At 57.3% G+C, this 8,899-nt stretch overlaps 1 long non-coding RNA gene across 1 annotated transcript; it reads right to left on the reverse strand.

The window, feature by feature from the left end:
• Positions 1-1,369: 1,369 nt before the first annotated feature.
• LOC113980468 lies at positions 1,370-3,502 on the reverse strand. Its single transcript, XR_003538143.1, has 2 exons — positions 3,415-3,502; positions 1,370-1,704 (listed from the first exon to the last, which is right to left on the reverse strand). It is a non-coding gene; the product is annotated as an uncharacterized LOC113980468 (long non-coding RNA).
• Between the last annotated feature and the right edge of the window lie 5,397 nt (positions 3,503-8,899).

An 8,899-nucleotide genomic window follows, 5' to 3' on the forward strand; every position in this document is an offset into this window, starting at 1 on the left:
TGTCCCGCCCCTCATCATCCTCACTGCCACACCTGGGGCTGTCCCGCATGGGAGGGGAGAGAAGGGCGGGTGGAGCCACAGGCTGGCGCGCGGGGAGAGGAGGCGGGGCGAGCTGGGGGGCGGGGCCGGCGCGAGCAGGAGGGCGGGGCCGGTGCCCGCGGCGCTTCGCTCTGGGCTCTGGGGTTCTTTTGGGCTGGTTTTGGGTGCGGGTTTTAGGGGACTGTGCACACCCTCCCCTGGTCACAACCCCGCCCCAGCTCGCTGCACCCTACTGCACTCCCCGCACCCCTTGCTCAGCTCCGCGAGGATTTGTGCCTCCTCTGAAGGTGGCAAGTGTCTGCAAAGCGAGTCGGGAAGCCAGAGAGCTGCAGCCCCCGGGCCCCGCCGCGGCTTCCCCGCCGTCACCCGGCACCTCCCGCACGTCCCGCCCCGCAGCGCCGCTCCCGCTGCCGCCCTCGAACACAAGGAACGAACCCCCTTTCCCCCAGCACAGGCCGGTCCCTCCCCGGCAGCCTCGGCAGCGCCGGGAGCGGCCGCAGCCCCCAATGACGGGCGGGGCGCGCCGGGAGGGGCCGCGCGGGGCGAGTCCCGCGGCTGCGACCCCGCGGGGAAGGGACCCCCGGGCCCGCCCCGTCCGCCACCGCCCCTCGCCTCGCCCACAGTTTTAACATTATAGAAACAAGATTTAATCTGGAGTGCTGCAACCCCTCTGTCCTTGCAAACCGCCTCCCTGCAAAAAAGGAATCAATTTCCATAGACCTGTTATTTTTCTCTTTTTAATGACCACGTTGCTAAAGTCAGGGAAATACAATCAGCATTCCCTGATCACAAACACCATCACTTCTACATCCACCTGCGATCAGGGGCCGATGGGCAGCAGCCTGCCCTGGATGGACTGCGGGGATGGTGTGAAGGCCACTGTTCCCCAGGTTTGAAGGACTCTGGCCATGATCCCCGGCCTGTGGACAGAAAGCCCAGAGCCAACAGGAACTCCAGCCAGCTGCAGGCAGATGTTACTCCATCCCAGTTTGCCGGGGGTAGGGATGAAGGTGCCCTTCCCCGTTCGGAAGTGGAAGTCGTCCCCTGTGCAGAGCCCGCTCTGATCCTGGGCCTCATGGGAGCCAATTCCCTTGTCACAGCCCGCTTCCTGCAGAGAAGAAAGGGAAAGATTGCACATAAGGAAGAAGACATTCTTCCCTGGGAGGGTGGGGAGGTGGCCTGGCACACAGAAGCTGTGGCTGCCCCATCCCTGGAAGTGGCCAAGGCCAGGCTGGAGGGTCTATTGGAAGGTGTCCCTGCCCGTGGCAGGGGGTGGAAGGAGATGATCCCTGAGATCCTTTCCAACCCAAACCACTTCAGGATCCCAGGATGATTCCATGCTCTCTCTCTGCATTTATTTGGCATCATTTCCTCTCAAAAACAACATCTCCAATTTAGTTGATTGCTAAAGCCATGATTTTAAAATCATCAAAAGGGACTGGAAAACACAGAAATCATTCCTACACCCACCAAATCATTATTAATTGGAACCCGATTCCCTCATCTCCGTCCTTGTTTTTCTTGGCTGGAAAACCTGATGATCCCCACTGGCTATTTTTAGGGTGGTTTTCTTCCACAGCTCCATTCTCCCAGCTGAAACCTCCTGGCATATTCAGGGCTTATTTGGAGGGAAGCCCCTCTGAGGTATTTCCTCTCGTGGCAATTCTGTGGGATGAAGAAGTAAAAAAAGCACGTCAAGAGCTCCTTCTACCCCCTTCCTTCGCAAACACCCTCCCAGTTTGTCCTGGGCGGCTCCATCCCCCCAGCACCCGCACCCGACGCTTCGGCTCCGCTGGGAAAGGGACAGCAAGTGCAGAAGCAAGTTCAGTGCTGTGCAGGGGCTCCCTGGGGAACAGCACTTCAGTGGTTTAGTCCATGGCCTTTCCTGCTGCCCTCCCTCCTGGAGGCAGAGGACGACCCCGCCATTGCTCTCTCCCTTGTTTCTCCCACACTCGCAGACCCAGGTCCTGCTCTTTTGGCCCCACTTTTCTTACCAGACCCGGCATCATTTTCCAGGGTCCCCAGGAAACTTCTGCACTTCACCCATTGCTAAGCGCAGAGCACAGGACAAGGGAAGGACAAATTTCTCAGCACCCACCACCTGGAATTTTCCTTCTCCACAACACACTCCCGTTCCCGCTGTCTCCGGAGGTGCCCACATGAGTCCTCCTTGCCCCAGCCCAGCCAAACTGACACATGCACAGGAGAAATCATCAGGTCTTGCTTGCACAATTCCCGACCCTAACCCTTGCCTGTCCTGCCCAGAGCTGAGGGAAGTCTGACGGAATATTAATAAACCACCTTTGTTAAGAGCAGTCATCAGCCCGGTCCTTCAGGCTTTGCAGGGTTTGTAGGGAACAGATCCAAATTCCAGTCCTACCTTTAAATTTCTAACAGCTTTCCTCAGAGAGATTCTGGACAGTAACACATACAATGGAAAGAAAAGACTGCACAAGGAGTAACAGAAAGTTTGCCACAAAGAACAGAAGTTCCTGTTCTCCCTCATCAGGCTGGGACTGTAGGACCCAGTCTTTGCCACCAAGAGACCAGAGCATTGTCATTAAGACTTAAACCTCCCCCCATGGGTGTTTCTCAGAGAACTGGGCCAGCACTGAGCTACTCCCATGTGCCTGCAGTGCTTTGAGGAGGGGCAAGACAACCTCCCACTTCTGCTTGGAAGAGAATGAAAAGTCATTCCCCTTCTCTCTCTCTGACCCAGCACCAAAGCAGTCCTGTAGGATAACACCGGACTAGGCCTGATTCATCTGGGAAAGAAAAAAACCCTAAACAAACAAACAAAACCACCCGAATTTCAAGGTAAAAATATGCTGCTTCCTGAACAGGAGCACACAAAACACATTGAAACCACAGAGAAAATGACAAACCAGAAAAAAAAAAAAAAGGCAAAAGAAATGCTCTGCCTGCCTTGATATGCTCTCTGCTTGATCATTCCAAAGGAAATTCTCCACAGATCAGAAGCAATTACCAATCATTTTTCCTCTGTAACAAATGAACGACTTGGGTTTCTGCTGAGGGGCTGGACATGTCCAGTGAGGGTTCAGGGTCTGGTGGGTTGTTTATGGCAGATCCTGACCGGCCCAGGCCAAACCCAACCATCCCCATTGCTGCTCCATCCCACATGGAGAATATTGATACTGTATAGAAATACTCCCCTTCCCTGCTACTTCATCCTTCCTTACACATCCGTGGAGCAGGTTTTCTCCACCCTTTGTTCCCAGCAACAGCTCTCCAGCCTGAATCCCAGCTCCCATAGACACAAACTAAACACACCTAAGGCGATGGTTCCATCAGCACCTGGAATTCCAAGCTCCCCGTTCCCTGGAATGCTCATCCCAACACTCACCGCAATCTCACCTCAGCCCACAGGCTCTCTGTCCTCAGAGGCAAACACAGCCTGCTCTGGCACCGCGTTTCCTCTCATTCCTGGTCTCCTGCAAACCCCCAGAGAAATCCAATCCCTCAGGCCCTGCATCCCCGCACATGAGGGTAACTAGAGTTTGACCCGGATCCCAGTGCTCTGGACAAGTGTGTTCCCACGAGCACATGCCCATGGCTCCATCCAGCCCATCCATCCCTCCTTTCCCTCCCGGCAGTCCCAAACCCTCCCCCAGCTCCCCTGCATCTGTCCCACGGCCCAGCCCAGCTCCAGGCTTTCTTCCAGCGCTGTGGCAGCCCCAGCCCTGGCAGAGCTGCAAACACCCCCCAGCTCGGCCCCCCGGGCTCCTGAACCCCCAAACCAATGCTCAGGCTCACCAACAGGGACCAACCTGGCCCTCTCAGCACAGTCCAACCCCAGAGCTCTGTGACCCCACGCTCACCTGGCCCTTCGCCCCTTCCTCTCCGCCCTTCCCAGCACACACGGCAAGGACCAGCCTGCAGTGGGAAACACAGCCAGTGCCCAGGGAGCTAATGCCAACAGCCAGGAGAAGAGAAACGTGTCCCTCTGACTTACCCCACCCCACAGGCAGGACCAGGTGCCCCCAGCACCGGTCAGTGGGGCTGGAGCCTATTGCCTTTGGCTGCTCACACCCCAACACTTGTGGCATTGCTGGACCCAAGTCAATGATTTTCCCTGTCCTGAAACAGAGGAGAACAAGAAAATTAAGTGCACTGGGAAAGTCAAAGGCTCTTGGCTTTCACCTTTCTCTTCTGATTACTCACTACTGGCATTTCTTCCCTAAAACCTGCTCTTACCTAGGAAAAAGTGAGCAATTCACAGAGTTGCTGTTTCTATCCCAGCTTCCCAAAGGATTTCTCTCTCCTGGCAGCGGCGGCAGCAGCAGCAGCAGCAGCAACGCTCCCCACGAAGCCCTGACTGACGATGGGAATTGACACACAACAAGCCAAGAGCATTAACTTGGCACCAGAACACTCCACAAGAAACCAATTTACAGTCACCTTTGTCTCATCCCCCCCGCGCAGGCAGAGGCTTTGGGATTCCAAGGCAAACCCCGAGAGGCCCAGAGAGCAGCAGCCCCTCAGCCCCACCATGACCTCCCCCGGGGTCCCCCGGCTGGGAACCGGGCTACCCAGCCCCTGCTGTGCAGCACAGCACGCGGGGGGATGACTTTTGGCATCCCTCCCTGGCCGCTGCAGAGCAATGCAGGCATCGGGGCCAAGTCCTGTCTGACCCCCAGGCACTGCAGACAGTTCAGCCCCAGCAGCAGCAACGGGCTGTTCTGCCTCTTGCTCCCCTCTCATTTGGAACTGAACGGTGAGGAACAAGCCCCGGGCACAATCAGCACCGAGCAGCAAGGCCTGGGCTTGCCAGAGGCCTGGGCCTTCCTAGTCCAGGCTCTGGGCTTCCTTTGCTTTCTGCCACTACAATTCTCCTGCCCCAGCAAGTGTTAAAAGACAGGCTGCCCGGTGAGACGTGCCCCAAAACAGCAATCAGTTCCAAGGGCCGCACCTAGAAACCCTGCCGCGAGGCCCCTGGAGAAGCCAAGGGGAGCTGGGATTCCCTGGAGTCCCAGGGAACCGAGGGGAAGGTGGCGAACGAGCAGAAAGCAACCCCCCCTAGCTGCTTCTCCCTGCAGCCCCCACGGCAGGTGCAGCTACCCTGAGATTTCATGCCCCCTGTGTCTCTTGCGAGCTCAACGAGTGAACAAAGGGGTCCTGCAAGATCCGCTTCCTCTGGACCTGAGGCAGCACAGACCCTCCTCGAGGAACTGCAATGCCAGGGCACATCCGAACACGGCCCTCCCGCCTGCCGCTCTCTCCGCCCCTTCTCCTTGCGGCGGCATGCAGGTGCGGTTCCCCAGAGGCGAGAAACTTGCCTGTCGCTTCCCCTGCCTGCAGTCCCCGATGGCCGCGGGAGAGGCAGAAGAGCGGCCGCGCCCCCGCCGGGCCCCGTTTACCCCGGGGACGATCTCCTGGATAGCCTGACGTTGGATCTGCCGCCGTGGGTCGCTTCCCGGCGGGGAACGCGGCGGCGCAGCCCCGACAGCATCTCCAGGGCACGGCAGGACCGAGCGGGGCGGGAGCGGAGCGGAACGGGGCGGCCGGGCGGGGCGGCGAAGCCGCCTGAGCGCCGGTCCGTTTTCTGCCTGGGGTCCTCGCTTGTCAGTCGCGAGCCGCGTCCCCGAGCGGGGCTGCCCGCTCCGGTGCCTGCCGCCGCCCACGAACCTGCCGCCGGCGCCCGGCGCCGCCGAGAGCCCCGCCCTGTCCCCACAGCGGGAAGCACCGCGGCGAGACGGCACTGCGAGCGCGGGGTGGAGGTCCGGGTCGGGGTGGAGCTCAGGCAACAGGATAGACGCCTTTCTGAAGCAGGGGGCCTCGCGCCGCCATCTTTAGTGTTGTCCCGGCTCATTTCTGTTCCTGGCAGCGCCATCTTTACTTTGGCTCGGCGCACTTCCGGGTCAGGGCCGCCATCTTTCTGTACGGCATTGGAGGACTTCTGGTCCGAGGGCCACCATCTTCCTGTACGGCCTCGCAAGACCTCAGGTCCAGGGGGCGCCATCTTTGCTAAGGCGTTGAAAATATTCCCGTCGCTCGCACTCCCGGTCCCCGACTTTACCTTTTGAATGTCCCTCACTAATTTCTACGGTTTCACCTCAAAATCTTCATTTTAGTCTTCCCTCCCACCCCGGGAGAGACGGGAGACCACAAATCCCGTCGTGCCCCGGGAACCGGCCAGGCCCCAGCGCGGCCGCTCCTTCCCCGCTCGGTGCCGCCGGCTCGGCCGCCCCCTGGCGGGCCCCGCCCACTTGAGCGGGCCTCCGAAGGGCCGCGGCCCGCTCCCCATTCTCCGCTGCCCTTCCCATCGGTGCGGGTGGGACCCGAGGGACTCCAAGAGCAGCCGCGGCAGGCACCGCGCGTGCGCAGGTCCCTTCGCTGCTGTGCCGCCCTTAAGTTCAGCAGGGGACGCTGCAGTGTCATGAGAGTCACTGCGCATGCATCATTCCCTCTCTTGCCTGCCCTGAATTATCACGTGATCGCGGGCGTCTCGCAAGTGACTGCGCATGCACCGACACCGCAAGCTTGGAGCCCTCCCCACCACGTGACCTTTTGGCTTCGCTTTCTTACTGCGCATGCCTCATCTACTTTTCTGGGGCCCCATCCATTCTGGGGCCCCTCCCTGACATTTCGCGGCTCCCCCTCCACTTTTTCGGGTCCCTAGGGTTCCTCCCCCCACGTTTTGGGGTCCCCTTCTCACATTTTAGGGGTGACCCCAATTTACGGTTCGGAGGGCGGGGGGGGAGGAAATAACCGGGGTGCCCAGGAAAGATTTTTTTTCTCTTTTATTTCACTTTTCATTTTATTTCCTTTTTAGTTTTCTTAGTTTTAATTTTTTTATTTTCTTTTGTATTTTATATTTCCTTTTTTATTTCCTTTATTTTTTATTCTCTTTATTTTTCATTTTCTTTTCTTTTATTTCTTGTTTGGTTTTTATTTTTTTATTTCTTATTCTTCCAGAGAGGGAAACACTGCAGCTCCTCTGGGCCAGAGAAAGGCTCCCCTGCTCTTCCCTTCAACACAACGCCTGCAATTAGTGCCCTGGAAGCCTGGTCCACTCATTCCAGGGACTGAGGTTCACCCAGAGGGGCTTTGCCAGCATCAAATGGAAATTACATCGTGGGCAAATGCACTTCCGGCAGGACTGCCGGGATGCTCCTGGCCAAGGTGACCGGTCTGTGGAAGTCAGACCACTGCCCACCTGGGGGGATTTTCAGGGGGATACTTCCAGGTTTTATTCTCCAGAAACTCCAGTTCTTTCTGGCACCACTTGCTTCAGTCTTCTCCTGTTGGAAGAGGTCACTTAGTCCTTTTAGGGGCCAGATTACCAAAGCCCAGGTAATCCATTCCCTCCACACCTCCACACCCCCTCACACTCAGGGGCCTGCCCTGCACAGGCCCTAGGGCTGGGCTTCAGGCCGTCTGTCCCAAGGCTGGAGTGATGCTGCCATCATCTCGTGGCCACGAGTGGCACAGAAAGCCCAGGGCCAACAGCAACTCCAGGCAGCTGCAGGCAGATGTTATCCCTTCCCAGCTTTTTGGGAGTGGGGAGGAAGGTGCCTTTCCCCATCCGGCAGCGGCAGTCGCCCCCGCCGCAGAGCCTGCCCCGATCCTGGGCCTTCTTGGAGACAATTCCCCTGTCACAGCCCACTTCCTGCAGAAAAATGTTCGGGTTGAATGTGTTTTTTGTTGTATTTTTAAATTTTTATTTTACTGTTAAATTTTGTTATTATTCTCTTGAAAGCCCGTGGAAGGCGGCCACCGCCCCCCCCACCCCCGTCCCCGGCCGGTCGCTGCGCCTGCCCTGCCCGGTGGCCCGAGCGCTTCAAGCGCTGGCCCGGCCAACACCTCGCTCTCCATGGGCGCCAGGCCCTGGGCGCCGGGCCCTGCCTGGCAGACATGGCTGGGAGCGCCACTGCAGCCACACGCCCCCTCACCCCCAAGGACCTCAAGGACTCCCAGAGTGCAGATTGGCAAAAATAAACGTCCTACAAGACTGACGTTGCTTTTCGGAAGTCTTTCCTTCATTTTTAAGAACGATAAAGGGCCCAATCAACAATAAACGTTATTTCATCCCTTTGCCAATAATAACCCTGCAGCTTGTGCCTTCCTTTCTGCGCTGACAGCAGACAGCTTGGATGCCCTGATTGAAACATTAGACAGCTCTCTCCAACGTTTCTTAAAACCTCCTTAATCTTTCCCGCGGTAAAACCCACCCTTTTCATTTGATCGAGAAAAACCAAACCAAACCAAAGAAACCCCACTATCTGACATGGGTCACAAGTTACGGGAGAGACTCCAAGCCACAGGAGAAAAGCTAACGAACAGGTGAAGTTTCAAGGAAATCCCACGTCTTCCAACATCCTGCTCGTGTTGCCTACGCTGCCCCCTGGATATGACCCACTCCCAGGCATCTGCCCAGCAGCAGACACCACCGCTGCCCTCTCAAACAGCAGCACTTCAGCCACAAGCCACCACTGTTCCAAGAACCACAGCTGTAGATTGCCGTGCCCATCAATGCTCCCAGCATCGTGCTCCCAGCAGTCAGTTCACACTTCGATACTTCACTAAGTTTGCGGGAGGGCTTGCAGGGCCTGAAGGCTCACCCTACAGTGTGGCACTTACTTGGTGTCTACGGAAACCATTCTGCTACTACGGAACGTTTTCTCCTCGGAAACACACCCATTACACAATTACACACCCATTACACATTACATCTGACCAAAAAGCAGCAAGTGGCCTCCAATCCCACCAATTGTCTTCTTGCTGTCACCACATCCTTAGCCTCAGAAGGCAGGGGGAAGTCTACAGCTGTTGGAGCAGTTCCTGGGAACACCATGAAACACCCTTTCTTTGGACTGCCCAAGGGCAAGTGCTGAGGGCA

This window comes from Neopelma chrysocephalum, unplaced genomic scaffold (genome assembly GCF_003984885.1).
Source record: "Neopelma chrysocephalum unplaced genomic scaffold, ASM398488v2 Primary Assembly neopelma1_94309, whole genome shotgun sequence".
Lineage (NCBI taxonomy): Eukaryota > Metazoa > Chordata > Aves > Passeriformes > Pipridae > Neopelma > Neopelma chrysocephalum.